Raw genomic sequence first — 9,510 nt, 5'->3', positions numbered from 1 at the left:
GGAAATTGTGTTTCGGTGGCTCCCTCGTTGTTTTCAGGGTACGTGGGTATATATAGGAGGAAGAAGTACGTCGGTGGCCTCCCGAGGGGCCCACGAGATAGGGTGCATGCCCTGTAGGGGTGGGCGCGCCCTCCACCCTCGTGGCCTCCTCGACTGCTTCTTGCCTTGCACTCCAAGTCCTCTGGATCACGTTTGTTCCAAAAATCACGCTTTCAAAGGTTTCATTCCGTTTGGACTCCGTTTGATATTCCTTTTCTTCGAAATACTGAAATAGGCAAAAAACAGCAATACTGGCTGGGCCTCCGGTTAGTAGGTTAGTCCCAAAAATGATATAAACGTGTAAAATAAAGCCCATAAACATCCAAAACAGGTAATATAATAGCATGGAACAATCAAAAATTATAGATACATTGGAGACGTATCAGTTTACCACAATCATCCTTGCTGTACACACCTTTTGGAGAGACACACATGAATTGGAATGTATTAGAATACTCTATGTGCTTCACTTATATCTTTTGAGCTAGATAATTTTGCTCTAGTGCTTCACTTATATCTTTTTAGAGCACGGTGGTGGTTTTATTTTGTAGAAATTATTGATCTCTCATGCTTCACTTATATTATTTTGAGAGTCTTTTAGAACAGCATGGTAATTGCTTTGGTTATAAAATTAGTCCTAATATGATGGGCATCCAAGTTGGGTATAATAAAAACTATCATATCAAGTGCATTGAACACTATGATCAATTTGATACTTGATAATTGTTTTGAGATATAAAGGTGTTAATGTTAGAGTCATGCTAGTTGGGTAATTATGAGATTGAGAAACACTTGTGTTAAAGTTGGCAAGTCCCGTAGCATGCATGTATGGTGAACGTTGTGTGACAAATTTGTAGCATGGGGTGTTCATTGATTGCCTTCCTTATGAGTGGAGGTCGGGATCGCGCGATGGTTAAATCCTACCACCCTTCCCCTAGGAGCATGCGTAGTAGCACTTTGCTTCGAGGGCTAATAAACTTTTGCAATAAGTATATGAGTTCTTTATGACTAATGTGAGTCCATGGATTATACGCACTCTTACCCTTCCACAATTTGCTAGCCTCTATGGTACCGTGCATTGCCCTTTATCACCTTGAGAGTTGGTGCAAACTTCACCGGTGCATCCAAACCCCGTGATACGATATACTCTATCACACATAAACCTCCTTATATCTTCCTCAAAACAGCCACCATACCTACCTATTATGGCCTTTCCATAGCCATTCCGAGATATATTGCCATGCAACTTTCTACTATTCCGTTTATTATGATATGCTCCATCATTGTCATATTGCTTTTGCATGATCATGTAGTTGACATCGTATTTGTGGCAAAGCCACCTTTATAATTCTTTCACACATGTCGCTCTTGACTCATTGCATATCCTGGTACACCGCTGGAGTCATTCACATAGAGTCATATTTTGTCTTAAGTATTGAGTTGTAATTCTTGAGTTGCAAATAAATAAAAGTGTGATGATTTCCATTATTAGAGCATTGTCCCAAGTGAGGAAAGGATGATGGAGACTATGATTACCCCACAAGTCGGGATGAGACTCCAGACTTTATGAAAATAAAAGAGGCCAAAGAATCCCAAATAAAAAAAGAGGCCAAAGAAGCCCACCAAAATAAAAAAAGAAAAAATGAGAGAAAAAGAGAGAAGGGACAATGTTACTATCCTTTTTCCACACTTGTGCTTCAAAGTAGCACCATGATCTTCATGATAGAGAGTCTCCTATGTTGTCACTTTCATATACTAGTGGGAATTTTTCATTATAGAACTTGGCTTGTATATTCCAATGATGGGCTTCCTCAAAATGTCCTAGGTCTTCGTGAGCAAGCAAGTTGGATGCACACCCGCTTAGTTTCTTTTGTTGAGCTTTCATACATTTATAGCTCTAGTGCATCAGTTGCATGGCAATCCCTACTCCTCGCATTGACATCAATTGATGGGCATCTCCATAGCCAATTGATTAGCCGCGTCAATGTGAGACTTTCTCTTTTTTTGTCTTCTCACACAATCCCTATCATCATACTCTATTCCACCCATAGTGCTATATCCATGGCTTACGCTCATGTATTGCGTGAGGGTTGAAAAAGCTGAAGCGCGTTAAAAAGTATGAACCAATTGCTTGGCTGAAACCAGGGTTGTGCATGATGGGATTATTTTGTGTGACGAAAATGAAGCATGGCCTAACTATATGATTTTGTAGGGATATGCTTTCTTTGGCTATGTTATTTTGATAAGACATGATTACTTTGTTAGTATGCTTGAAGTATTACTATTTTTATGTCAATATTAAACTTTTACCTTGAATCTTTTGGATCTGAACATTCATGACACAATAAAGAAAATTACATTGAGAATTATGCTAGGTAGCAGTCCACATCAAAAATTCTGTTTTTATCATTTACATACTCGAGGATGAGCAGGAATTAAGCTTGGATGCTTGATAAGTCTCCAACGTATCTATAATTTTTCATTCCATGCTATTATATTACCTGTTTTGGATGTTTAATGGGCTTTACGAAGCATTTTTATATTATTTTTGGGAATAACCTATTAACCGGAGGCCCAGTCCAAATTGTTGTTTTTTTGCCTATTTCAGTGTTTCGCAGAAAAGGAATATCAAACGGAGTCCAAACAAAATGAAACCTTCGGGAGAGTTATTTTTGGAACAAACGCAATCCAGGAGACTTGGAGTGGACGTCAAGAAGTAGACGAGGAAGCCACGAGGTAGGAGGGCGCGCCCTAGGGGAGTGGGCACGCCCCACCCTCGTGGGCCCCTCGTGGCTCCCCTGATCGACTTCCTTCGCCTATATATACTCTTATACTGTGAAAACATCCAAAAGCACCATGAAACCCTATTTCACTGCCGCAACCTTCTGAACCCGTGAGATCCCATCTTGGGTCCTTTTCCTGCGCTCCGCCGGATGGGGAATCGATCACGGAGGGCTTCTACATCAACGCCATAGCCTCTCCGATGAAGTGTGAGTAGTTTACCATAGACCTTCAGGTCCATAGTTATTAGCTAGATGGCTTCTTCTCTCTCTTTGATTCTCAATACAAAGTTCTCCTCGATCTTCTTGGAGATCTATGCGATGTAATTCTTTTTGCGGTGTGTTTGTCGAGATCCAATGAATTGTGGGTTTATGATCAAGATTATCTATGAACAATATTTGAATCTCCTCTGAATTCTTTTATGTATGATTTGTTATCTTTGCAAGTCTCTTCGAATTATCAGTTTAGTTTGGCCTACTAGATTGATCTTTATTGCAATGGGAGAAGTACTTAGCTTTGGGTTCAATCCTACGGTGTCCTTTCCCAATGACAGCAGGGGCAGCAAGGCACGTATTGTATTGTTGCCATCCAGGATAAAAAGATGGGGTTTATATCACATTGCTTGAGTTTATCCCTCTACATCATGTCATCTTGCCTAATGCGTTACTCTGTTCTTATGAACTTAATACTCTAGATGCATGCTGGATACCGGTCGATGTGTGGAGTAATAGTAGTAGATGCAGAATCGTTTCGATCTACTTGTCGCGGACGTGATGCCTATATACATGATCATGCCTAGATATTCTCATAAGTATGCACTTTTCTATCAATTGCTCGACAGTAATTTGTTCACCCACCGTAATACTTATGCTATCTTGAGAGAAGCCACTAGTGAAACCTATGGCCTCCGGGTCTATTTTCCATCATATAAGTTTCCGATCTACTTTATTTTGCAATCTTTACTTTCCAATCTACATCATAAAAATACCAAAAATATTTATTATCTCTATGAGATCTCACTTTTGCAAGTGGTCGTGAAGGGATTGACAACCCCTTATCGCGTTGGTTGCAAGGTTCTTATTTATTTGTGTAGGTACGAGGGGCTTGCGTGTAGCCTCCTACTGGATTGATACCTTGGTTCTCAAAAACTGAGGGAAATACTTACGCTACTTTACTGCATCACCCTTTCCTCTTCAAGGGAAAAACCAACGCATGCTCAAGAGGTAGCAAGGCCATGAAATCTGAGATGGGATCCATGTATGAGAACAAAGTGTGGACTTTGATGGACTAGCCTGATGATCGGCTAGCCATACAAAATAAATGTATCTTCAAGAGGAAGACACACACTGATAGTAGTGTTACTATCTACAAAGCTCGACTTGTTGCAAAAGGTTTTCGACAAGTTCAAGGTGTTGACTACAATGAGATTTTCTCAACCATAGCGATGTTTAAATCCGTTTGAATCATGTTAGCAATTACCGCATTTTATGAAATCTGGCAAATGGATGTCAAAACTGCATTCCTTAAATGGATATTTCTAAGAAGAGTTGTATATGATGCAACCAGAAGGTTTTGTCGATCCTAAAAAGTGCTAAAAAAGTGTGCAAGCTCCAGCGATCCATCAATGGACTAGTGCAAGCATCTCGGAGTTGGAATATACGCTTTGATGATTTGATCAAAGCATACAGTTTTATACAGACTTGTGGTAAAGCCTGTATTTACAAGAAAGTGAGTGGGAGCACTACAGCCTTTCTAATAAGTATATGTGAATGACATTTTGTTGATCGAAAATGATGTAGAATTTTCTGGAAAGCATAAAGGAGAGTTTGAAAAGAGTTTTTCAAAGAAAGACCTCAGTGAAGCTGCTTGCATATTGGGCATCAAGATCTATAGAGTTAGATCAATACGCCCAATAAGATTTTTCAATGAGTACATACCTTGACAATATTTTGAAGTAGTTCAAAATGGATCAGTCAAAGAAGGAGTTTTTGCCTATATTACAAGGTGTAAAGTTGAGTAAGACTCAAAGCCCGACCACGACAGAACATAGAAAGAGAATGAAAGTCATTCCCTGTGCCTCAATTATAGGTTCTATAAAGTATGCCATGCTATGTACCAGAAGAGTTGTGTGCCTTGCTATGAGTTGGCAAGGGGGTACGACAGTGATCCAGGAGTGGATCACTAGACAACGGTCAAAGTTATCCTTAGTTACCTAAGAAGACTAAGGAAATATTTCTCGGTTATGGAGGTGATAAAGAGTTCGTCGTAAAGAGTTACGTCAACGCAAGCTTTTACACCGATCTAGGTGACCTGAGTCTCAATCTAGATACATATTGAAAGTGGGAGCAATTAGCTTGAGTAGCTTCATGCAAAGCATTGTAGACATAGAAAATTTGCAAAATACATACGGCTCTGAATATGGCAGACCCATTGACTAAACTTCTCTCACAAGAAAACCATGATCTCACCTTAGTACTCTTTGGGTGTTAATCACATAGCGATGTGAACTAGATTATTGACTCTAGTGAACCCTTTAGTTATTGGTTACATGGCGATGTGAACTATATATGGGTGTTAATCACTTATAGATGTGAACTATTAATGTTAAATCAAATGGTGATGTGAACTAGATTATTGACTCTAGTGCAAGTGGGAGACTGAAGGAAATATGCCCTAGAGGCAATAATAAAGTTGTTATTTATATTTCCTTGTATCATGATAAATGTTTATTATTCATGCTAGAATTGTATTAACCGAAAACTTAGTACATGTGTGAATACATAGACAAAACAAAGTGTCCCTAGTATGCCTATACTTGACTAGCTCGTTAATCAAAGATGGTTATGTTTCCTGACCGTAGACATGTGTTGTCATTTGATGAACGGGATCATATCATTAGAGAATGATGTGATGCACAAGACCCATTCGTTAGCTTAGCATTAGATCGTTACAGTTTTATTGCTACTTCTTTCATCATGACTTATACATGTTCCTCTTACTATGAGATTATGCAACTCCCGAATACCGGAGGAACACCTTGTGTGCTATCAAACGTCACAACGTAACTGGGTGATTATAAAGATGCTCTATAGGTGTCTCCGAAGGTGTTTGTTGGGTTGGCATAGATCGAGATTAGAATTTGTCACTCCGTGTATCGGGGAGGTATCTCTAGGCCCTCTCGGTAATGCTCATCACTATAAGCCTTGCAAGCAATGTGAATAATGAGTTAGTTGTGGGATGAAGCATTACGGAACAAGTAAAGAGACTTTCCAGTAACGAGATTGAACTAGGTATGATGATACCGATGATCGAATCTCGGGCAAGTAACATACCCATGATAAAGGGAATGACGTATGTTGTTATGCGGTTTGACCAATAAAGATCTTCGTAGAATATGTGGGAACCAACATGAGCATCTAGGTTCCGCTATTGGTTATTGATTGGAGATGTGTCTCGATCATGTCTACATAGTTCTCGAACCCGTAGGGTTCGCACGCTTAACATTCGATGACCATTTGTATTACGAGTTATGTGATTTGATGACCGAAGTTTGTTCGGAGCCTCAAATGAGATCACGGACATGACGAGGAGTCTTGAAATGGTCGAGACATAAAGATTGATATATTTGAAGGTTATGTTCGAACACCGGAAAGGTTTTAGAAAGGTTCAGACATTTTCCGGAGTACCGATAGGTTAACGGAACCCCCCGGGGAATTAATGGGCCTTCATGGGCCTTAGTGGAAGAGAGGAGGCAGCGGCCAGGTGGAGGCACATGCCCCCCCTATCCCAAACCGAATTGGATTAGGGGTGGGGGCGCCCCCCCTTTCCTCCTTCTCCTCCACCTCTTTCCCTCTTCTCCTATTCCGGAAAGGAAAGGGAAGGGGAATCCTACTAGGACTAGGGAGTCCTAGTAGGATTCCCCCCTTTTGGCGCGCCCCTCCTAGGCCGCCGGCCTCCTCCCTCCCTCCTTTATATACGTGGCCAGGAGGGCACCCCAAAGTACAACAGACAATCTCTTAGCTGTGTGCGGTGCCCCCCTCCACAGTTTAACACCGTCGCCATGCGCCGGTAACATCATCAACACTGTCGCCACGCCATCATGCTGATGGAACTCGCCCTCGTCCTCAACTGGATCAAGAGCACGAGGGACGTCATCGTGTTGAACGTGTGCTGAACACGGAGGTGCCGTACGTTCAGTACTTGGATCGGTTGAATCATGAAGATGTTCGACTACATCAACCGCGTTACTAAACGCTTCCACTTTCAGTCTACGAGGGTACGTGGACACACTCTCCCATCTCGTTGCTATGCATCTCCTAGATAGATCTTGCGTGATCGTAGGATTTTTTCTTTAAATTGCATGCTACATTCCCCATCAGTGGCATCCGAGCCAGGTCTATGCGTAGATGTTTTATGCACGAGTAGAACACAAAGAGCTGTGGGCGATAATAGTCATACTGCTTACTACCAACGTCTTACTTTGATTCGGCGGTATTGTTGGATGAAGCGGCCCGGACTGACATTACATGACCGCATTCATGAGACTGGTTCTACCGACGTGCTTTTGCACATAGGTGGCTGGCGAGTGTCTGTTTCTCCAACTTTAGTTGAATCGAGTTTGACTACGACCGGTCCTTGTTGAAGGTTAAAACAACACACTTAACGAAACATCATTGTGGTTTTGATGCGTAGGTAAGAACGGTTCTTGCTAGAAGCCCGTAGCAGCCACGTAAAACTTGCAACAGCAAAGTAGAGGACGTTTAACTTATTTTTGCAGGGCTTGCTATGATGTGATATGGTCAAGACATGATGAGATATAAATTGTTGTATGAGATGATCATGTTTTGTAACAGAGCTATCGGCAACTGACAGAAGCCATATGGTTGTCGCTTTATTGTATGAAATGCAATCGCCATGTAATTTATTTACTTTATCACTAAGCGGTAGCGATAGTCGTAGTAGCAATAGTTGGCGAGACGACGATGATGCTACGATGGAGATCAAAATGTCAAGCCGGTGATGATGGAGATCGTGACGATGCTTCGGTGATGGAGATCATGAGCACAAGCTGATGATGGCCATATCATGTCACATATTTTGATTGCATTTGATGTTTAGCTTTTATGCATCTTATTTTGCTTAATACGACGGTAGCATTATAAGATGATCCCTCACTAAATTTTAAGGTATAAGTGTTCTCCCTGAGTATGCACCGTTGCTACAGTTCGTCGTGCCCCCCTAGTGGAAGAGAGGAGGCAGCGGTCAGGTGGAGATGCGCATCCCCCTAGCCCAAACCGAATTGGACTAGGGGTGAGGCCCCCCCTTTCCTCCTTCTACTCCACCTCTTTCCCTCTTCTCCTATTCCGGAAAGGAAAGGGAAGGGGAATCCTACTAAGACTAGGGAGTCCTAGTAGGACTCCCCCCTTTTGGCGTGTCCCTCCTAGGCCGCCGGCCTCCTCCCTCCCTCCTTTATATACGTGGCCAGGAGGGCACCCCAAAGCACAACAGACAATCTCTTAGCCGTGTGTGGTGCCCCCCTCCACAGTTTAACACTTCGGTCATATCATCGTAGTGCTTAGGCGAAGCCCTGCGCCGGTAACATCATCAACACTGTCGCCACGCCGTGGTGCTGACGGAACTCTCCCTCGTCCTCAACTGGATCAAGAGGACGAGGGACGTCATCGTGCTGAACATGTGCTGAACATGGAGGTGCCATATGTTTGGTACTTGGATCGGTTGAATCGTGAAGACGTTCGACTACATCAACCGCGTTACTAAACTCTTCCGCTTTCGGTCTACGAGGGTACGTGGACACATTCTCCCGTCTCTTTGCTATGCATCTCCTAGATAGATCTTGCGTGATCGTAGGAATTTTTTTAAATTGCATGCTACGTTCCCCATCAGAATTTTTAATTGCTCAAAAATGCCATCGCTTCGTTAGACACATGCTCAAAAATGCCATTGAACACCATTATTGTGATCTCAAATCTTTTGCCATGTTAAATGACATAAGTACCTATGAACCAACATGCCAGCTCTCCCTCTATCTCACTACAATAAAGTATGGGGCTCACTTGATCCCAACAACATTCTTATTTTCTTGTAAAATTATTCGCTTGGTTAGTCCTGACAAGTGGGGCCACACTTATCACTGTGAGATAGAGAGAACTGACATGTGAGTCTAGGCTTATTTTTGTCATATAACATGATCAACGGGTTTAACGTGAAAATAATAATGTCTAATGACATTTTTGAGTAAACATCTAATGGAACGATGGCATTTTTTAGATATCTAATGGCATTTTTAAGCAAGCATCTCACAGATCGATGACACTTTTGAGCAGTTGTAATTTCTAATGGCAAAACTGAGTAGTGGAACACAACCGATGACATAAATGATAAAATCCCTTTTTCCAATATATGTTGTTGGAGATGCTCGCCGGTCCATCTCTCCCCGACGGTAAAATCTCTCCATCCACCGTTAGGCATGCCAGTGAACAATCCGGGCCGTCAAAAAATCGTCGCCCCCATGTCCCCTTCTTCCGTTATCCTTTCTTCCTCCTCCGTCCGACCCAATACTGTAACTAAAATCTCTTCTGTACCACCGCTGTGCCCTAGGGCTGCCGCCGTCCGACACCGCCGCCCGTCCCCGGCCGTTCCCGTTCCATCGCGCCTCCCCTCCCCTCCCCC

This window comes from Triticum dicoccoides, chromosome 4B, assembly GCF_002162155.2.
Source record: "Triticum dicoccoides isolate Atlit2015 ecotype Zavitan chromosome 4B, WEW_v2.0, whole genome shotgun sequence".
NCBI classification, from domain to species: Eukaryota; Viridiplantae; Streptophyta; class Magnoliopsida; order Poales; family Poaceae; genus Triticum; species Triticum dicoccoides.
This window is presented reverse-complemented; position numbering follows the sequence as displayed.